The sequence below is a fragment of the Hyperolius riggenbachi genome, chromosome 5, assembly GCF_040937935.1.
Source record: "Hyperolius riggenbachi isolate aHypRig1 chromosome 5, aHypRig1.pri, whole genome shotgun sequence".
Classification (NCBI taxonomy): domain Eukaryota; kingdom Metazoa; phylum Chordata; class Amphibia; order Anura; family Hyperoliidae; genus Hyperolius; species Hyperolius riggenbachi.
The window spans coordinates 108,946,172-108,969,396 of NC_090650.1; the positions used below are offsets into that span (position 1 = coordinate 108,946,172).

General features: G+C 45.7%; 1 protein-coding gene and 1 long non-coding RNA gene across 7 annotated transcripts in view; one reads left to right on the forward strand and one right to left on the reverse strand.

Moving 5' to 3' along the window:
- Nucleotides 1–23,225, forward strand: part of KCNH8 (potassium voltage-gated channel subfamily H member 8) — a 506,682-nt gene that overhangs the window by 364,141 nt on the left and 119,316 nt on the right. The window lies entirely within an intron of this gene.
- LOC137518371 (uncharacterized) overlaps nt 1–23,225 on the reverse strand; it is a 137,263-nt gene that overhangs the window by 38,325 nt on the left and 75,713 nt on the right. Inside the window, exon 3 of the long non-coding RNA XR_011020802.1 lies at nt 12,956–13,124. This is a non-coding gene — a long non-coding RNA (uncharacterized lncRNA). The remainder of the gene's footprint in view (nt 1–12,955; nt 13,125–23,225) is intronic.

The following is a 23,225-nucleotide window of genomic DNA, read 5'->3' on the forward strand; positions in this document are numbered from 1 at the left end:
TTAAATGTGGAAAATGTCATGTTTCTTTGCACAGGTAACATGCTTTTTACCGCCATGCAGTCATAAATGTAATAAAGAGAAGAGGTTCCATAAACAGGGACCGGTAACGCTAACCCAGCAGCAGCAGCACACGTGATGGAACAGGAGGAGGCGCAGGAGGAGAAGGCCACGCTTTTTGAGACACAACAACCCAGGCCTTGCATGAGGACAAGAAGCGTGCGGATAGCATGCTTTTTACCGCCATGCAGTCATAAATGTAATAAAGAGAAGAGGTTCCATAAACAGGGACCGGTAACGCTAACCCAGCAGCAGCAGCAGCAGCACACGTGATGGAACAGGAGGAGGCGCAGGAGGAGAAGGCCACGCTTTTTGAGACACAACAACCCAGGCCTTGCATGAGGACAAGAAGCGTGCGGATAGCATGCTTTTTACCGCCATGCAGTCATAAATGTAATAAAGAGAAGAGGTTCCATAAACAGGGACCGGTAACGCTAACCCAGCAGCAGCAGCAGCAGCACACGTGATGGAACAGGAGGAGGCGCAGGAGGAGAAGGCCACGCTTTGAGACACAACAACCCAGGCCTTGCATGAGGACAAGAAGCGTGCGGATAGCATGCTTTGTACCGCCATGCAGTCATAAATGTAATAAAGAGAAGAGGTTCCATAAACAGGGACCGGTAACGCTAACCCAGCAGCAGCAGCACACGTGATGGAACAGGAGGAGGCGCAGGAGGAGAAGGCCACGCTTTGAGACACAACAACCCAGGCCTTGCATGAGGACAAGAAGCGTGCGGATAGCATGCTTTTTACCGCCATGCAGTCATAAATGTAATAAAGAGAAGAGGTTCCATAAACAGGGACCGGTAACGCTAACCCAGCAGCAGCAGCAGCAGCACACGTGATGGAACAGGAGGAGGCGCAGGAGGAGAAGGCCACGCTTTTTGAGACACAACAACCCAGGCCTTGCATGAGGACAAGAAGCGTGCGGATAGCATGCTTTGTACCGCCATGCAGTCATAAATGTAATACAGATGAGAGGTTCAATAAACAGGGACCGGTAACGCTAACCCAGCAGCAGCAGCAGCAGCACACGTGATGGAACAGGAGGAGGCGCAGGAGGAGAAGGCCACGCTTTGAGACACAACAACCCAGGCCTTGCATGAGGACAAAAAGCGTGCGGATATAGCAATGCTTTTTGCCGCCATGCAGTCATAAGTGTAATACAGATGAGAGGTTCCATAAACAGGGACCGGCAACGCTAACCCAGCAGCAGCAGCAGCACACGTGATGGAACAGGAGCAGGCGCAGGAGGAGAAGGCCATGCTTTTTGAGACACAACAACCCAGGCCTTGCATGAGGACAAAAAGCGTGCGGATATAGCAGCAATGCTTTTTGCCGCCATGCAGTCATAAATGTAATACAGATGAGAGGTTCAATAAACAGGGACCGGAAACGCTAAACCATCCCAGATGTTCATTGGTCATGTTACTTGGTTGGGGTCCTGGAGTGTTGCGTAGTCGTTTCCAATCCAGGATTGATTCATTTTAATTTGAGTCAGACGGTCTGCATTTTCTGTGGAGAGGCGGATACGCCGATCTGTGACGATGCCTCCGGCAGCACTGAAACAGCGTTCCGACATAACGCTGGCTGCCGGGAAAGCCAGCACCTCTATTGCGTACATTGCCAGTTCGTGCCAGGTGTCTAGCTTTGATACCCAATAGTTGAAGGGTGCAGATGGATTGTTAGACACAGCTACGCCATCTGACATGTAGTCCTTGACCATCTTCTCCAGGCGATCGGTGTTGGAGGTGGATCTGCACGCTTGCTGTTCTGTGGGCTGCTGCTGCATGGGTGTCAGAAAATTTTCCCACTCCAAGGACACTGCCGATACCATTCCCTTTTGGGCACTAGCTGCGGCTTGTGTTGTTTGCTGCCCTCCTGGTCGTCCTGGGTTTGCGGAAGTCAGTCTGTCGGCGTACAACTGGCTAGAGGAGGGGGAGGATGTCAATCTCCTCTCTAAAGTCTCCACAAGGGCCTGCTGGTATTCTTCCATTTTGACCTGTCTGACTCTTTCTTCAAGCAGTTTTGGAACATTGTGTTTGTACCGTGGATCCAGAAGGGTATAAACCCAGTAATTGGTGTTGTCCAGAATGCGCACAATGCGTGGGTCGCGTTCAATGCAGTCTAGCATGAATTGAGCCATGTGTGCCAGAGTCCTACCAGAATCCTCATCATCCTCTTGTGAGCGTTGTGATAGTTGTTGTGATGCATCATAGTCGTCACCTTCTTCCTGGTCTGCTTCTGCTGACCATTCGCGCTGAATTGTGGAAGTCCAACGTGCACCGCTCTGGCCCTCGTCAGTGGTGGCAGGAAATTCCTGCTCCAACTCCAGCTGTTCCTCCTCCTCTTCTTCGTCATAGCTGCTGGGGCCAGCGTTTCCTGAGGCGGATGGCCTGATGTTGGTACCATCATGCTGATCGTTTTCTCATTCAGATTCCCCCAGTTGCATCATGACAGCTGTTTCCTTGATTTTCAACATTGACCTCTTCAGTAAACACAGCAGTGGTATGGTAATGCTGACTGAAGAGTTGTCACTGCTCACAAGCAACGTGGATTGCTCAAAATTTTGGAGGACTTGGCAGAGGTCCAACATGTTGGCCCAATCGGATCCACAGAAGCTTGGCAGCTGGCCGGATGCGCCTCGGTACTGCGCCGTCATGTACTGGACCACTGCACTCTTCTGCTCGCAAAAGCGGGCTAGCATGTGCAGCGTAGAATTCCAGCGCGTAGGGACATCACACAGAAAGCGATGGTGGGGGAGATTGAAGCGCTCCTGCATCTTGGCGAGTGCCCCCGAAGCAGTACTGGAATTTCTGCAATGTTTGGCCACTCGTCGCACCTTCAACAGAAGATCGGCCACGCCTGGGTATGTCCTCAGGAACCGCTGAACTACTAGGTTCATCACGTGCACCAGGCAAGGGATGTGTGTCAGCTTAGCCAACCTTAAAGCGCGAATGAGATTACTCCCATTATCACACACAACCATGCCCGGTTTCAGGTCCAGCGGTGCCAGCCACAAATCCGTCTGTTCCTTTATTCCCCTCCAAATTTCCTCCCCTGTGTGCTGCTTATCCCCAAGGCAGATCAGCTTCAGCAACGCTTGCTGACGCATGCCAACAGCTATGCTGCACTGCTTCCACGATCCTACTGCTGCTGGGTTAGCGTTTCCGGATGAGGTACAGCTTTGAGATGCGTTGGAGGAGAAGGAGTCAGAGAGGTAGGTGCTGCTGTTGTTATCCAGTGGGAGGGACGGCGGTGCAGCTGTTTGCGGCGTGGGCAACACCCGCGCCGTAGCAGGTGAGTAATTGCTGCCAGGCTCCACAAGGTTCACCCAGTGCGCGGTAAGGGAGATGTATCGACCCTGGCCGAACGCACTCGTCCAGGTGTCAGTGGTGAGGTGAACCTTGCAGGCAACGGCATTCTTCAAGCTTTGGGTTATTTTGCTGACCACGTGCTCATGCAACTCAGGCACTGCAGAGCGTGCAAAGTGGTAGCGGCTGGGAACCACGTAACGTGGGATGGCCACTGACATCATGCCCTTGAAGCTGTTTGTCTCCACCACTCGATATGGCAGCATTTCGCAGGCCAGAAGCTTGGCTATGCTGGCTGTTACTGCCACGGCCCGGGGGTCATTTGCTGGCAATTTCCTCTTGCGCTCAAACATCTCCGAGACAGACAACTGAACCGTAGGGCTGCACACTGAAGGGCTGTTGGTTGTTGTGTTTGATGAAGACTGGGAGACCTCAAGAGCACTACTCCGGAAAGTGACAGTGTCAGCGTCGTCTGATGTTTGTGAATGTTGTGAACCACGCAATGGCTGGGCTACTGCTGCTGCTGAGGCGGGTCTGGTGGTGAGTCTGGTGAACCCAAGGGAGGCAGTGTTGCTGGTACCCTGTCCTGTCGAATTTGCCCACAGAGTGGGATGTTTGGATAGCATGTGGCGGCTCATGCTGGTGGTGGAGAGGTTGTTAATACTTTTCCCCCTGCTCAGGCGGGTCTTGCACACCTTGCAAATCGCCATGGTAACATCCTCAGTGCAGTCTTCAAAGAAAGCCCAGACTTTGGAGCACCTGCCTTGCTGGCGATTTCTGTTTGCGCCTCTTTTGCCTCTCACTTGAACTTCCACGCTTGTGGTGCCTGAAATTGCGCGCCGCCTACCTTGTGGCACAAGGTGAACTCGTACAGCAGTGGGTTCTTCAACAGACTCATCTGTGCTGCTGCTACGACGGCGATGTTCTCGTTCACAAACAAAATCTGGGTCTCTGTCCACATTGTCCATACCCTCCTCTTCCATCTCCTCAAACTCGTCATATGTCATTGTGGGGGGCCGCCGCCGTGGAGTAGAGCTCCCCAGAACAACCTCTGCACAGCTCACTCCAACGTCGTCTTCCAGATCTTCTCGGCCGACCTCCTGCAATTGCAACCCCTCCTGCCCAACTTGCTCTGGGATTTGGGTTTCAAAGTCCTCGGACTCGCCTTGTTGTATTTCAGTGCCCGGTGCATTTCCCACAGTTAATGGTTGTGAATCCGGGCACAACATTTCTGGCTGTTCCTCCATTGACCTTTCAAAGGTGGAAGTTTGTTGGCCTGGGAATAGCTCCTGCGAATACCCCATTGTGTCCTGAGGTAATTCATCGGACTGGTTATCTGGCAGTTGTGTGCGTGGTGTCGCTGCCGGTTGTGTCAGCTTTGTGCCCACTGGCTCCTTGTAACTGGCTGAGGACTCGGACCTCGTGCGTGATGTGCTGGTGCTGCTTAACCCACTGCTGGACGCTTGAGAGGTCATCCAAGTAATTATCTGGTCCTGTTCTTTTGGATCTGTGAGGGTTGTTGTCCTGGACAACATGGGCGGTATTGAGTGGGTTTTCTTGGGTGCTCCCCTGTGGCCTGTACGTGAACCGTCAGGGGAAACACCTCTTCCCTTGCCCCTCCCTCTTTCACGGGATTTCTTCCTCATTTCACTTATCCTTAAAGTACACGCTGACTGGCAGCAGTACAGTGGCAGTACAGAAATGCTATACAGTGGTGGGTGAGCGGTGTACCACTATTGCCAGCAGCGACACAGAGCACAATGCTATACAGTGGCGGGTGAGCGGTGTACTACTGTTCCCAGCAGACACAGAGTGGCAGTAAACACAATGCTATATAGTGTGGCTGAGCCGTGTACACACACTGGCAGTAAACAATGATATATAGTCTGGCTGAGCCGTGTACACAGACTGGGAGTACACACAATGCTATATAGTCTGGCTGAGCGGTGTACACACAGTGGCAGTACACACAATGCTATATAGTCTGGCTGAGCGGTGTACACAGAGTGGCAGTACACACAATGCTATATAGTCTGGCTGAGCGGTGTACACAGAGTGGCAGTACACACAATGCTATATAGTCTGGCTGAGCGGTATACACAGAGTGGCAGTACACACAATGCTATATAGTCTGGCTGAGCGGTGTACACACAGTGGCAGTACACACAATGCTATATAGTCTGGCTGAGCGATGTACACAAAGTGGCAGTACACACAATGCTATATAGTCTGGCTGAGCGGTGTACACAGAGTGGCAGTACACACAATGCTATATAGTCTGGCTGAGCGGTGTACACAGAGTGGCAGTAAACAATGCTATATAGTCTGGCTGAGCGGTGTACACAATGCTCTATAGTCTGGCTGAGCGGTGTATACAGAGTGGCAGTAAACAATGCTATATAGTCTGGCTGAGCGGTGTACACAATGCTATATAGTCTGGCTGAGCGGTGTATACAGAGTGGCAGTAAACAATGCTATATAGTCTGGCTGAGCGGTGTACACAGAGTGGCAGTACACACAATGCTATATAGTCTGGCTGAGCGGTGTACACAGAGTGGCAGTACACACAATGCTATATAGTCTGGCTGAGCCGTGTACACACAGTGGCAGTAAACAATGCTATATAGTCTGGCTGAGCGGTGTACACAGAGTGGCAGTAAACAATGCTATATAGTCTGGCTGAGCGGTGTACACAGAGTGGCAGTACACACAATGCTATATAGTCTGGCTGAGCCGTGTACACAGAGTGGCAGTACACACAATGCTATATAGTCTGGCTGAGCGGTGTACATAGAGTGGCAGTAAACAATGCTATATAGTCTGGCTGAGCGGTGTACACAGAGTGGCAGTAAACAATGCTATATAGTCTGGCTGAGCAGGGTACACAATGCTATATAGTCTGGCTGAGCGGTGTATACAGAGTGGCAGTAAACTTAGCTATATCTTGATCTAAGATGGCGCCGGATTCGGACGCCACGGCCACAGGGCTCCGGCTTCTTTTCTTTTTTTCTAAGTAATCACCCACCTTTACTCACTTCTGAGCCCCTCTGCCACCGGGGTGAGATGTGGGGATCACGGGCATGCCGGTCTTTTCTTCACCAGCCATCGGGTCCAGCTGATTTGCATCATCGGCGGACGGGACCCACGTGCTATGCGGAACAGGAGGCTCACCACGTGGTCAGCTCAGCTGGAATCCACATGGTGCCGGGTCTGCCATCATTTCTGTAGGCACCAGCCGCTCCGGGTTTTCGCCTCCACCGCTGCCTTATTCTCCGCTGCTGCCCGACATCTTGCAGCTTGGAGATGTGACGTCGGGCCCAGCTGCTCATGAGGAATCCGGTCCCTGCTGCCATCGGGCCCAGCTGCTCTGGAGGATTCCGGTCCCTGCTGCCCAGCACTTGAGTTGACATCACTGCTGCGGGGAAGATCAGCGGCCACCACCGGGGAGTTCAGAAGAGCCTAGTGATGCCACTGTTCCAGGGTAGTTGCGAGGACAGTGCGCTGCTCCAGCTGAGGAGTTTAGAGAGCAGTGGGATGCTGGCGCCCCGCTCACTGCCGATGTGGCTGGTCTACTGATCCAGGGGAGGTATGTCTGTTGCCCTATTAGTCGCCCTGAACAACAGGGGCAAGAGGGCACTCTCTGGCTGGTTACATGCACTTTAGCCATGGCCATTGCTGTCTGCCCATCCAGTAACGCAGCAGGCTCCTCCATCACCACCAGATTGTCACCTTGGCCTCTCTCCCCCGGCCCCTGTACATCCCAGCCAGGGCCACAGCTCCAGCTGCCTGCCATCTATCATGGCAGCCACGCTCATCCACCCACCAGCTGTCCCCTCTGCCCTTTATCCTCCGGCTCTGTGGAGGCAGCTCGCTCCAGCTTCTATCATCCCTCCACTGCACGTAAGGTTGCCAGCCTCCCTTAGCAGCTGTACACCGACACAAAGCAGCTACACAGGGACTAAGAGGATACCAGACCCAGCAGCCGTGGTCTCGTTGCTGTTGGAAGCCAAAATTTTGGACACTAACCGGTCAGATCAAGGAACAACCCGAGGGGACTCACCTCACTTTTCTACACCCTCCCTTTCTTTATCTTTCTCTCTCTCTCTCTTCCCCAAGATAGACCAAGGGCATCTGATTCAAAGTATCGCTATAGAAGCGTTTTGAGTGCCTTAGACGGCAGCGGATGTCCCCTGGTCCTTCTCTTGGGCCCATTCCTTACGAGTTCTTTACCTATCCTTTACTCTGTATTATGCATTGTACCTACTGTATGTATCTGCTGTATATATGTATGCGTTATATGTATCTACTGTGTGCCTACTGTATGCTGTTCAATTTCTGTACTGTACCACCACCGACCCTGTTGTGCCAAAACCAATTCTGGGTTCAACTCACGTTGTACTTGGCGAAATAAATGATTCTGATTCTGATTCTGATATATAGTCTGGCTGAGCGGTGTACACAGAGTGGCAGTACACACAATGCTATATAGTCTGGCTGAGCGGTGTACACACAGTGGCAGTACACACAATGCTATATAGTCTGGCTGAGCGGTGTACACAGAGTGGCAGTACACACAATGCTATATAGTCTGGCTGAGCGGTGTACACAGAGTGGCAGTAAGCAATGCTATATAGTCTGGCTGAGCGGTGTACACAATGCTATATAGTCTGGCTCAGCGGTGTACACAGAGTGGCAGTACACACAATGCTATATAGTCTGGCTGAGCGGTGTACACAGAGTGGCAGTACACACAATCCTATATAGTCTGGCTGAGCGGTGTACACAGAGTGGCAGTACACACAATGCTATATAGTCTGGCTGAGCGGTGTACACAGAGTGGCAGTACACACAATGCTTTATAGTCTGGCTGAGCGGTGTACACAGAGTGGCAGTAAACAATGCTATATAGTCTGGCTGAGCGGTGTACACAATGCTATATAGTCTGGCTGAGCGGTGTATACAGAGTGGCAGTAAACAATGCTATATAGTCTGGCTGAGCGGTGTACACAGAGTGGCAGTACACACAATGCTATATAGTCTGGCTGAGCGGTGTACACAGAGTGGCAGTACACACAATGCTATATAGTCTGGCTGAGCGGTGTACACAGAGTGGCAGTACACACAATGCTATATAGTCTGGCTGAGCGGTGTACACACAGTGGCAGTACACACAATGCTATATAGTCTGGCTGAGCGGTGTACACAATGCTATATAGTCTGGCTGAGCGGTGTACACAGAGTGGCAGTAAACAATGCTATATAGTCTGGCTGAGCGGTGTACACAGAGTGGCAGTACACACAATGCTATATAGTCTGGCTGAGCCGTGTACACACAGTGGCAGTAAACAATGCTATATATAGCGTGGCTGAGCGAGGTACACAGTGGCAGTACACACAATGCTATATAGTCTGGCTGAGCGAGTGGTGTACTACTGTTCCCAGCAGCGACACACAATGACTGGGGGGACCCTGGCTAGCGTGGCTGGAGCGCGAACTACCCTGCCTGCCTACCCAAAGCTAAACCCACAGACAAATGGCGGAGATATGACGTGGTTCGGGTATTTATTTACCCGAACCATGTGACCGTTCGGCCAATCAGAGCGCGTTCGGGCCGAACCACGTGACCCGTTCGGCCAATCAGAGCGCGTTCGGGGTCCGAACCACGTGACCCGTTCGGCCAATCACAGCGCTAGCCGAACGTTCGGGAACGTTCGGCCATGCGCCCTTAGTTCGGCCATGTGGCCGAACGGTTTGGCCGAGCACCATCAGGTGTTCGGCCGAACTCGAACATCACCCGAACAGGGTGATGTTCTGCAGAACCCGAACAGTGGCGAACACTGCTCGCCCAACACTAGCAAAGAGCAGTCCCAACTTGTCTGCCTAGGTTGTTCCTGTCTCCTCTCCCTCTCCAGTTTATCTCATACCTAGTACACACGATGAGAGTTCCTGGCAGATTTACTGTCAGATTGATTATTTCCAACATGTCCAATCTGATTTTGAATCGATTTTCCATTAACTTCTATGGAAAATAGATCGGAAATCAGATTGAACATGTTGGAAATAATCGATCTGGCAGTAAATCTACCAGAAAATCTAATTGTGTGTACCAGGCATTAGGTCTTGTTTAGATGAGTAGTTGACATATGGCGCATCTACCAACCGTCAGCTGCTCTCATGTTACTGTGAAGCACTAGCAACTGCTTGGCATGGACCATGGTGTGACACCCATTCCTTAGAGCTGTGCAGAAGCTGCACCTAGAATTGCTTTTGTGTTGCCGTGAAAGCACTCTGTGTTTCAACGAACACACTTGGTTATAAACCTTCTGCTAGACTGGATTAAATTGCCATCATACATCGGATGTCAGGCAGCAGACTGGATTAGGCATGCAATTTAGCCTGCAATTTTCCAGCAAAAGAATGCCTTCCTCTAGCAGTTTAGAGATAATGGGAAAAAATGAAGCAGACACTTACCTAAGGAAAGGGAAAGCTCTGGGTCCTATAGAGTCTCTCCACTCCTCTCTGGGGACGCTCGTTCCAGCACTGGCTAACCCGTTTGAATCCCCCGTCGAGGGGACTTCAGGAGTCTTTGGGAACTGAGTGCTCTGTGCTGCACCTGCGTTATCATGCAGTATGGCGCCACTCGTCTTCGAGAGCACTGGGGCTCCCCGAAGACTTCTGAAGCCTCCTTTGGTGGCGGAAAGCAGTATTTGACTAATTTAATCAAATATTGCCCCCGGGGGACCCGGTGCTGGAACAAGGGATCCATGAGAGGAGCAGGACTCAGAGCCTTCTCTCTCCTTAGGTAAGTATCTGGTTATTTTTTTATAGCGGTTCCCATTTACTCTAATGCAGCCAAATGGCAATGTCAATATGCACTTGTATGTCAGCAGTTATTAAAATGATGACTTGAAGTCCTCATGGTTGCCACTTTGGTCATTTGGAGGCCTCATTATTGCTAAAATGGTCACTCGGAGTCCTCATGGTTGCTAAATTGCTTATTTGGAGGCATCATGGTTGCTAAATTGGTCATTTGGAAGCATCATGGTTGCTAAATTGGTCATTTGGAGGCCTAATGGTTGCTAAATTGGTCACTTGGAGGCCTCAGGTTTGCTAAATTTGTCATTTGGAGGCCCTATGGTTGCTAAATTGGTCACTTGGAGGTCTCAGGGTTGCTGCGTTGGTCACTTGGAGGTCTAATGGTTGCTGTATTGGTCATTTGGAGGTCTCGTGGTTGCTGTGTTGGTCATTTGGAGGTCTCATGGTTGCTGCTCTGGTCACTTAGAGGCCTTATGGTTGCTGCATTTGTTAATTGAAGGTCTCATGGTTGCTGTATTTGTAATTTGCTTGCAATCTCATAAGTCTTTCCATAACTAATCTAATGTTCTAGATTATTATTATTAAAGTAGTATCAATAGTAGTAGTTTATTTATATAGCACTGACACCTTCTGCAGCACTTTGAAGAGTACATAATCATATCATCAACTGTCCTCAGCGGAGCTCACAATCTAATATGGAGTTTGCCATATTTAGATAATAGAATAGAGAATAGAGCTCCCAGCAAGACACTTCAATCATTTGTACAATGAGCACATATACCTGGCTAACCTATACGGGGGGTAACTATTCCAGAGGATCTATACTTGGATTTACCCGCCATGGCACACTTGAATGACTTTGATGAACAGAGGCGCCAGCAGAATAAAAACAACAATTAAAAGTTTTAAAATATGCTGGGGAGGCAGTGGTGGACTTACCTCCGAAAGCAGACTACACTACTTGTCTGACATAAATAAACACTTTATTAGTACCCCAATAGATGCAACGCGTTTCGCAGGACCAAGCCCGCTTCATCAGGCAATAAAACAGGGGACAAAACAGTAGCTCTCAGGTAGCACATATAGCACCTCTGGCGCTATAGCGCCATGGCACACTTGGTAGGCTGTACTCGCTCCTTTCCCTTTTTTGGGGGGCGGAGAGGGGGGTGTCACTTAATACCCAGCTCCGGGTATCAAATGCCATAGGTACACCACTAGTTTTGTTAAATGGCATAGAAATGTTTGATATTGCTTCATATGTACAATCACTGGTAAACCACAAAATAAATATTTTGCGTTAGAAAACTGAAAATCTTATATTTGTATATATTTCTATTTAAGGCATACACAGTATAACATGTAAACTATACTTCCAGTGTAGAAAGCTTAGGCTTTTAATGGCATTTTTGCTGAGGTGCAGAACACCGTTTTATGAGCGGTAAGAAAGGCATAATCTCTTACACTATTATCTGTGAATATTTAAATACAGCAAAGATAATTCATCAGTATCTGTATGTATGCAAATGTTGCTCAGTGTCCTCTTCCCTTCTACTTCCCGGGATGACAATAATATGCAAGAAATCAGATTTCAGAATAGAAATATAGATTACATATGATAATGTCTTCAATTTACATTAATGTTCTATTTATACCATAGCTTCCTTAGAAAAATAGAAATACACCATAAGCATGCTAACAATTGTAACCTTTTAAATGACAATAGCTGACAAATAAGGTTTCTGAAAGGACATCAAGTATTTCTTTCATCATAAAAATATGTTAATAACAACTGGCATATCTAGAAAGAGGTCAGGAATGTAGCCTTAAACAGATCTCTCCAGCTAGTTGTACTTCAACTTTCAATTCCAGGTATTACGCTAAAGCAATTATGTTCTCCCCTCTATAGGAAAATATATGATATTTTCACAATTAAGTTCACAAATAACTGTTGTCTAGCAAGGCATCTGGAGTCCACAAACTATGCGCCATAGAGATCGCATGCATTCACTACAGATAAACACGCTGGGGATAACTGTCTGTTATATGCCCAGCTAGTGATACAATATGGCATATAGGGTATAATTTTAACTGGGACAAACCAAATAATATATTTTGAGGTGTTTTATAACTGTGGCACTTATCATGTGAAAATTAGGAAGGGTAAAATATGAAAAAAATGTGTATTTTCTGCATTTACTTGTTGTTTTCCCCTGTAAAATGCCTATATTATTAAACAATTCTTAGAAACCAAATTACCAAAAGAAAGCCTCGATTGTCCTGAAAACGAAAAAAATTATATTTATATATCACTTTGATGGCACAAACAATAAAAAAGGTATTGCTGTAATAATAGTCGAAGCTGAAATCCATAAATTGTCAGGAACCTAGAGGCTGGGAGCACAGCTGACAGTGCAGAATACCGCAAATGTTGGCGAACTGGCCATTCGTGGCGGCTCCATAGACTTAAGTGGCAGACAAACAGCTGCTGACTGACGGTTAATAGCACAGCCCCCGTACGTGCTTAAAACACCAAATGTGTAGGGTATGGTAAAGAACAACTATAAAAAAAAAACCTTTCCTTCTCTAAAGGGGAGAGGAGGAGGAAGAGTCGTGTGGGGAAGAGGAGTCAGACTAGGATGTTGAGGAAGGTGTTTCTTTGGAGGAGGAGGCGGTGGCAGAAGAACAACCGCAGCAGGCGTCGCAGGGGACTTGTGCTGCTCGACGTTCCTGTGGTATTGTTCGTGGCTGGGGGGAGGAGGAGGACTTACCTGACGTCACTGAGGAAGAGCAAGACGAGATGGATAATACATCTGGAAATAAACTTTGTGCCCATGGCGTCTTTCATACTGTCCAGCCTGTTGAGGGTCCACCGTATAAAAAAACTTAAGGGTAATGAGCTGTACTGGGCTGTACTGGGTGGCCACGCTACTAGACCTTCTGTATAGACACAAAGTGGCGGACATGTTACCAACTCACCAGAAGGCAGAAAGGATGCAGCACATGCAGACCAAGCTGGCAACTATGCTTTACAATGCGTTTAAGGGTCATGTCACAGCACAACACAATAAAGGTACCACTGCCAGTAATCCTTCTACCATGTCCACGCAGGCAAGGACAGGATGCTCAAGCAATCTCATGGTGATGTCGGACATGCGGACTTTCTTTTGTCCAATGCCTGGACTTAGCGCTTCCGGATCCACCCTCCACCAACGCTTTTTTTTTATTCTTGGCAGATTGCTGTCACAAAATTATATTTAGCATGTATGTGTAAAATATTTATCCCCGCTAAGATTTGAATTGACAAAGTCCTAAATAACAGCTGCATTCTTGCAGCTGCCTATGGATCATGGATTAAATGCTGAAACAGCATGATTTTATAGAATGATAAAGTATTTAACTTTTTAATATAGTGTGTCGCTCAAGCATGTATTGCTAACAAGAAACACATTGCTTACATATTTTATGAACTACATGTACATAGGTTACTACCGAAGGAAGAACCAGAGAAATGTCTCTATAAAATGCTGCACTGCACACAAACCCCTCCTCTTATTAATGTGGGTTTTCAGCAACAGCTGTATCAGTTAGTGAATGAGTTATCCTGACGTCAATCAGTGAATGAATCATCCTGTCTAATCCTTATACTCTAGTGATAGAAAGAACATGTGTTGTATTCTCTACATGCCCTGTGCTAGGATATTTTGAAAGCTGATGTCTTCCTATTAATTCAGATATTTAAAGCTCAATTCTGTTACTTAAAAAAACAACAACTCCATTTAGTCACCCACACCCTAAACAAGGTACAAACAATAAATACAATAAATACTTTGATTTAAAGACCATGATTAGAGATGGCCCGAACGCTTCGCTGGTGACCGGTTCCCAGCGAACCTCCGGGGTTCAGTATTTACGGAAGTTCGGTTCGCCCCCATAGTGCATTATGAGGGTCAACTTTAACCCTCTACATCACAGTCAGCAGACACATTGTAGACAATCAGGCTACACTCCCTCCTGGAGCCACCCCCCCCCCCTCACATAAAAGGCAGGCAGCATCAGGCTTTTCACTCACTCATGTGCCTGCATTAATTAGAGAAGGGAGAGCTGCTGTACAGAGACCTATAGGGAAAGCTTAGTTAGGCTCTTGTAGGCTTGTTAGCTTGCTCCTTGCTGATTCTTATTGCTAAAAAGCACCCATCAACAGCTCTGTTGAGAGCCAATCTTGTTCTTGTGATCTATTTTATTTCTGTGTGTGTCCCACTTGCATTATATACAACCCTGTCAGTCAGTCGCAGCTGGCCTTTGGCCCCTTGGTGGTATAATTACTGCTGTCCCAGGTGCACAGTACAATACCCATCACTGCATATACCTACTACATGTTGTTCACTTCAGTGCACCCACCTACCTGCGTGAGCGCACGCAGTGTCACTGTGCCTGTCCGGTACCTGTCTGTGTGTGACAGGTGCACATTGTAATACCAATCACTGCATATACCTACCTGTTGTGTTCAGTGCATCCACCTACCTACGTGAGCGCACGCAGTGTCACTGTGCCTGTTCGGTACCTGTGTGTGTGTGACAGGTGCACATTGTTATACCCAACACTGCATATATCTTCCTGTTGTGTTCAGTGCATCCACCTACCTACGTGAGCGCACGCAGTGTCACTGTGCCTGTCCGGTACCTGTCTGTGTGTGACAGGTGCACATTGTAATACACATCACTGCATACACCCACCTGTTGTGTTCAGTGCACCCACCTACCTACGTGAGCACATGCAGTGTCACTGTGCCTGACCACCCAGTAGTCCAATATGACAGCCTTCATATTCTTCTCACTTCAGTTGTCCTTTGAAGGACAACTGTATTGAGAGGTATATGGAGGCTGCCATATTTATTTCCTTTTAAGCAATACCAGTTCCCTGGCTATCTTGCTGATCCTCTACCATTAATACTTTTAGCCATAGACCCTGAACAAGCATGCAGCACATCAGGTGTTTCTGATATTTGTGGCAAATTTCTGACAAAATTAGCTGTATGCTTGTTTCTGGTTTGATTCAAATACTACTGCAGCCAAACAGACCAGCAGGGCAGCCAGGCAACTGGTTTTGTTTTAAAAGAAATACATTTGGCAGTCTCCATTTCCCCCCACTACAGTTGTCCTTTAAGCATGGTCACTGTGTCCAAGCCGATGTTCCTATCTGCCTCTGGATTTTTTTTTATTTGTACACTGCCAGCTTCTCCTTACTTATGGGGGTGATGGTCACACAGACCAAGCCGCTGCTCCCCCCGCCACTGTCATTTTATGGGATATGTACACTGCCTGCTTCTCCTGACTTATGGGGGTGATGGACACTCTCAACCGAACCGCTGCTCCCCCAACCACTGTCATTTTATTGGTTATGTACACTGTCTGGTTCTTCTGGACCTGACTTATGGAGGTGATGGTCACTCTGACCGAGCCGCTGCTTCCCCCGCCACTGTCATTTTATAGGATATGTACACTTCCTGCTTCTCCTAACTTATGGGGGTGATGGTCACTCTAACCAAGCCGCTTCTCCCCCACCACTTTCATTTTATGGGATATGTACACTGCCTACTTCTCCTGACTTATGGGGGTGATGGTAACTCCGACTGAGCCACTGCTCCCTTCTGCCACTGTAATAATACTGACACGTGCACTTGATAAAATATTTTTTTTATTCAAATCACTATGTATATTGAGGCGTTTAACAAAAAAAAAAATAACATAAATGTATACTTTTTCCCATCGTAACTTCAAAATTGCTTTTCTCCAAAACTATAAGGTCTATTTGAATAATTATTTTCCCCCTTATACCCACTGTTCTCCTTAACATACTCTGCCAATTTGGTGATCCTAGCTTGCAATTTATTGTGAAAATCGCGGACATTAGGCGAAAATAAACGCTAACATTTTCAGGCTAATTTTCACTTGTTGAAGCGAAAATTGTACTTATTTCGGCAAAAATTCGGCAAATTATTTAATAAGTCATTTCAGCTGTTGGAGGATGCCAATTTTCTCTGTGTGCAGAGTAGGGCCAGAAGGGAGTATATCAGATATGGAGCATCTCACATCAAAATAATTTTGGGGAGTCAACACATACAATTTAAAGCTAATTTTTCTTCCCTTGGGAGTAGGCATTTGGGAGGAAATAATTGTTGAAAACTAGATGGGCATCGGTCGGCTTTGTCTGAAAAAATTATATACTCCTGACAGGAATGGATAATTTTTGGAGGATGTCATTAGCCAGGAATTCATGACTGGCATTTCAGATAACTTGAGTATGGACTGATGCAGCTGGAAAACCTTTCTACAGCCGATTTTACAGGAGAGTAAAAATACTTAATGAGTTTGGGAGTGGACAGCTGGTATCATTTAAACTGTAAAGTATATCATTGCTTAAAGAATTAGCTCAGCATACAATTCTACAAAATAAAAGTATGAATAAATACTCCATTAGGTTTTTATAGCAAGAGATATTTCGACTATCCTAGACTATATTATTATATCATTATAAATAATCCCTTAAAACACCTCAAAACAATAATAAAAAGCGAAAGAAGCTAAATGTATAAATTCATCTAGATCACAGACAATAAATTCTCTTCATGAGATTTTGCTATGTGAAAAAGACCCAAAGTCAAAGAAAATGAATACAAGTACATCTAATAAAGCATATTAATAACTGAGTTTATGCTAGTATGTATTCACCTGGTGATCGGCTGTACCACCTGTGGACATGCAAAAGGATTTTTGCATTTTTTTTTTACATTTGCAAATTAATCAGGCTCTAGTGTTGTGCTAATATACTCTGTTGTAGCAGAAACTGAAGGGAAATATCGTATTGAGTATGGATGCAGGCACCAAAAAAAGAATCTTACAGAGGTTGTAACTTTTCCCATTCAACAACAACAGCTACCCAAGGACCATTTCTTTGAAAATGTCTTCCACACGTTATCTCTGCAAGGGACTTCAGTATGTGAAACACCCTGCCTGTCATGCTTCAAGTTTTAGAATCTTCAAAGGGAAACTTAAAACACCCCTCTTCAGATACATTTAAAATTTGTCCTAGTCTTCTTTCAGAAATATATCTACATCAGATGTCCAGACTCGCTGCCTCATCTATGAACCTCTTTGTCTCCTTACCTACTGTCTCAACCCCACTCTTCTGTAGATTGTAAGCTCTTCAAGGGAAGGGCCCCGTTCTTGTTTCATCACATCTCTTCAGTACTAATTCTATCAAATGAGTATGTACCTGTGTGACTGGATGACTCCATAACATGCATAAACTATGTATGTATTTTGTACTTGTGTAGATGGATGTTTTGATTGTGCCATGTATGAATTATATATGTATTTATGGCATCCGCTATTGTCTGTATTTTACTTTGTACAGTGCTACAGAATATGTGGGTACTATAGAAATAATAATACTTTTTTGCTACTGTATCTGTCCACCTTCATCTTAAATGTGACAGGAATCGAGGCTGGATTTCTCTTATCAGAGATGCTTGATTTCACTAAGACACATTTGGTAAAAAAAAAAAAAAAAAGGTCAGTAAAATACCACATTCAGGCCCATATACTATATTCACTTTTTCTCTGGAGTTTTCTCCTAGGTGAAATTTTGACACCTTGTTATAAAATGCCTTTTAAACCACCATCAAGCAAGAAATACTCAAAATAATTTTGATAATACTTTTTAACCAAGTTTTGGGTACTTTTTCAGTTGTAAAATGCTTAAGGCTCCCTGCACACTGCATGCGATTCCGATTCCGATTTGTAATTTGTTTAAATGTTTTTTACATGCGATTCTGATTTTTAATCGTTACTGCATGCTGCATTTTTTCTGCATTTTTCTGTTAATAGCATTCGGGGAGAATAGGAATTGCAAATCGGAAATGGAATTGGAATCGCAAATCGGATTTGCAGTGTGCAGACTAAGACTAAGTGCTGCCCTAGCGATAGCAAGCATTCAGACAGGTACAAGACAGGACTAAAGATTGGAGCGTAACTAGTAGCAACCGCAGCTCACAGTCACATCCACAGAAGCAGACCAAGCAGGTTAACAACCAGTCACCAGCAAGCATCCACACAGGCAAGACTACAGGAAAGAACGTAATTAATAGCAACCTCAGCCTATAGTTACGTTCCCAGAAACTAGAGTAGCAGGAATACTACCAGATACTAACGTGGTGATGGCAGAATCCAAGCTATCAGGATAGTGGACTTCACTGACCCACTGCGGATGCAGCGAACATCCATCAGGCATGGAAACAAGGCAATAAACAATAATACAGAAAAATAACAAACGGCTCAACTAACGGATAAATATATATTAGCAAGTCTGCATATATATTTATCAAGAAACTAGCTAAAGCACAAGTAATAAGGTCGCATTGAACTACAATAACAGATCTATTACAGAGTGACAAAGTGCCCAGCAAACCAGCGTACTGACCGCTATGTCGGGCAAAGTCTGAAATGGGAGGCAGACTTTTATGTGGACATCAGCCAATGGATGCAGACATGCAAACTCCCACACAGCTGAATGGTAATTACTAAATCCTGAGCTGGTCTGATCTGCTAGCTGACTGTGAATGCAAAGGACATAACAAATACATGCAGTACTATGCAACAACATGCATGCAGGAAATACAAAGTAATCTGGCTGCAGTTAAGCTGCAGCAAGCAATTGGTGGAATGATGACAGCATCCTGAGCTGCCCTGAACTGCAGAGCGATTGCAAATGACAATGAGACTTATTGCGAATGCGCAACCGAATGCAAGCAGACAAGTCAGAACTGCCCGGTTGCTCCACTGCAAGCAACAGAACATGCTGCAGGAGAGATCCTGACATTGAATTAGTTTATCCCTTTTCTCTGTTCTGTTTCTTCCCTTGTATAACCATACCAAATGACTGTTTGCTAGTCATGGACAGCTCCAGGCTGGAAGTAGAATACTAAACATCTCATGTGTTTTACCGCATGCTCTAATCTTTGGGAATTGACATTTATTGAGGTATTTACCACACTAGTCAGTAATTTTTATTTTTTCATGTGGCACTGGCAACAGCCTTAGTGAATTGACATTTCACAAACTGGATCAAACTCCGTTTTGGTGGTCATTAATGACCACCTCTGCCAATAATTTAGCATGAATACAGCAGCTCTGATGTCTCTGCCATGGAGCACTCTAGCAAATTAATTTAGTCAAGTGCTGACAGAGAGCATTGTCCTGCGCAATTACCCCTTCAACCGCATGACACCACTCACACACAACCCTGTCAGCCCCCCCAGCAACAGAGCAGGATAGTAATGCATCTGTACAACCATGGCCCTGCAATGTTGCCTGAAGCATCGGGTATTGATCCCTATCAGGCAACATGCCTTGTATGTGTGTATGAATCTTAAAGCTTTGCGTTCTTAATTGGCACATCTTATTTGTCCTGTTGATTTAGTAAATGAAGTATGTTTGCAGGCAGCATGTAGCAGTGATAGTGTCTGGTAAGCCTTTAAATTGTGCTTTTTTTACATGGATGGATTTAACGTCTTGCAATAATGGTACTTTTTAACTATGGGTTGTTTTACCTCTTGTGGCCTTATTTTTAGATTTTCTTTTGAGGTGTGTTGCTCTTTTATTCTATCTGATATTGTTTGAATTGAAGTGCATTTACTATTATAGAATTAAAGAACTCCATGAAGCATTTCATTTTATGTTACATTGTTTGGTAATAAAAGCATCATGACTTTTATTGAGTAGTAATCTGTTTACATATCATTGTAATAACCATCTTTGGTCCTCCAAAAGATCTCTATTTTTCCATGAGTTTGAACAGTCTTGGAATGAGCTTGTCATGCCACCCTCAGCTGCTGTCAACATTCATATGCAGTTTCTATCATTTAGCACCCTTTCATTCTGCTCTCTGGAAATACCTCCTTTGTCCTGTAAGCCAACAATTAAGCTTTCAGATCAATTAGTCTAAGATCAGTTAAGTCCTCAAGATCATGTTAGAGAGCTCATAAACAGAGAGAGGAAGGAGCAAATCTGCAAATAGGCTAAACCAGGCCTTAGGTGATGAATCAACTTGTGATGTTGCATGTTCCTACCCCTAAGTGTATACCAAGAAGTCACTCAAAGTAATAAAACATTTTCCATGCTAAATCAATTATAAATTATGCTATTTTCTGCATTAAGGCTTTTTGAAAATTCTAGCTTATTTTGAATCAAGCAAAGGAAGAGGAAGCTTTTATTGCTGGCTGACTACGCTTTCAGACTTTCAGCCTTCTGTATTGCATATTGCAAATGACCGTTACTGACTGTCTCTTCTTGTTAAAAGATGGAAAGTAATAAACAAGAATGATGACAAGCAATAAGCATTGACATACAGTATGGCAGCAAAAGGGAGTGACAATAAACAACAAGAATCAATATAGGCATACATAGTGGTGATATTTAATAGAATTAAGCACTAGGTGGAAACTCTTTTATTGATATGTATAAACGTCACCAACTCCAGACTGGGAAGTTGAATGTGGAGTAGGCAGCCAAAGATTATCATTCCTTTGCAAATCGCTTATACTGCCAGATCACATCTGCCAGAAATCAACCAGTGAAAAAGTAGGAGAGTGATCAAATGTTTTCCTTGTCGATTTATTGATATTATCATGGATAATAGTCACATGTTGCTGGGGAGTAGAGATGGCCCAAACCTCCGATTTTTGGTTCATGAACCGGGTTCGCAAACGTCCGCAAAAAGTTTGGTTCGCGCGAACTTCCGCGAACCGCAATAGACTTCAATGGGGAGGCGAACTTGGAAAACTAGAAAAAATGATGCTGGCCACAAAAGTGATGGAAAAGACGTTTCAAGCCGTCCAACACCTGGAGGGGGGCATGGCGGAGTGGGATACATGGCAAAAGCCTCAGGGAAAAATCTGGATTGGACGCAAAGCAGCATTTTATAGGGCAGAAATCACATTGAATGCTAAATTGCAGGCCTAAAGTGCTTTAAAACATCTTGCATGTGTATACATCAATCAGGGAGTGTAATTAGAGTACTGCTTCACACTGACACACCAAACTCACTGTGTAACGCACCGCAAACATAGTGGTTTTCAAGCCCATATGGTAGTTAGGCATAGGTAGGTGTCCCAGTAGTTAGCTAGGCATAGGTAGGTGTCCCAGTAATTAGCTAGGCATAGGTAGGTGTTCCCATAGAGGTAGGTAGGTGCCCCAGTAGTTAGCTAGGCATAGGTAGGTGTTCCCGTATAGGTAGGTGGGTGCCCCAGTAGTTAGCTAGGCATAGGTAGGTGTTCCTGTATAGGTAGGTGGGTGCCCCAGTAGTTAGCTAGGCATAGGTAAGTGTTCCTGTATAGGTAGGTAGGGGCCCCAGTAGTTAGCTAGGCATAGGTAGGTGTTCCCGTATAGGTAGGTGGGTGCCCCAGTATTTAGCTAGGCACAGGTAGGTGTCCCAGTATAGATAGTTAGACAGGGCCTGGCACAGTAATACGATTACCAAGGTCCAGCTGCAACAAATAGGGCTGTATAATTCAGTGTCAGTGGGCAACACAACAAAAAAAATAGATCACAAGAACAAGATTAGCTCTCGAAAGAGCTGTTGTGGGGTGCTATTTTAGCAATAAGAATCAGCAAGGAGCAAGCTAACAAGCCTACAAGATCCTAACTAATCTTTCCCTATTAGAGAGTCTACAGCAGCTATCACTTCTCTATTTACTGCAGGCACATGAGTGAGTCCAAAGTCGGTCACTGCCTGCCTTTTATAAGGGGGGAGTGGCTCCAGGAGAGAGTGTAGTCTGATTGGCTACAATGTGCCTGCTGACTGTGATGTAGAGAGTCAAAGTTGACCCTAATGGTGCATTACGGGGGCAAACCGAACTTCCGCAAAAGTTCACGGTTCTCTGCGAACACGAACCACCGGAAGTTAGACGGGAACCGTTTGTCGGCGAACCGTTTGGGCCATCTCTACCGGGGAGACCCAGGGACTGGAGCTGGAGCGAGGAGAGGTAAATATGCTTACATCAGCATGCATGTGTATGTGTGTGTTGGGGGGTTATATGTGAAGATATGTAGTACTTAAAAAATAGGAAAATACAGAAATATTTTTTATAAATGGAAAAGGGATTTACAATTTTGAATCCCACAGCCCCATGATGATAGAGGGCAGAGTATGTGCAAAGTTGCAGAAGCTGAAGGTCTGTTGGCACCTGGACTGTGCTCAATACAGTTGCTCAGTATCACAATATTAAAAATGAGTGGACAAAAGAAAAATGTAGTTTTAAGGTGAAACTGAAATTGATTGTTGGTGTGCACGGGCCATGACAGTGGAAGTTAACTCACCTTGGTTTCCACCTTTGGTTGCAGTGCCCCATGCCCTTCTACATCCACCCAATACTTACTCCTTCCACTCCTGATACTTCCTCCTTCCTGCTGGGAAGAGGGTAGTATCAGGAGAATGAAGAGGGGCATGGAGCATTGCAGCAAGAGGCGGTGACAAAGGTGAATTAATTCCCACTGCTGTGGCCTACTGGCCTGCCCTGCATACACAAATGCTCAGTTTTATCTCAGGTGAATACATCCTTAACAGCTGAAACTCCATGAAATTCAAACTCTGTCTCTGCGTCTCTGGTCCACTCCATTTGTGCAAAGTCATATTGTTCATATTGTTCATGTCTCCAGTTCACAGTCTCCTGAAGCACAGCTAAATTATTCCTTTCATATAACTTTCCTTTACCTTCTCTTTCAGTACAGTCTGATTCCTCCTCCTATATGACAAATCATCACTTTCTCCTACTGGAGGGCACAAGGTTCCCTTTCATATCATCTTAAGTTCACTTTTTCATCCAGCATAGCACAAACCCTGTTGGCTCTTACTTCACTTCCTCCTTCACACCACCTTATCTAGCCTCCTACAAGGTGCCCCTTCACTTTTGCTTTCAGTATAACCAAATCTTTTATCACACATGACCTGGCTTCACTTTTTCCTTCAGCATATTCTAGTAAC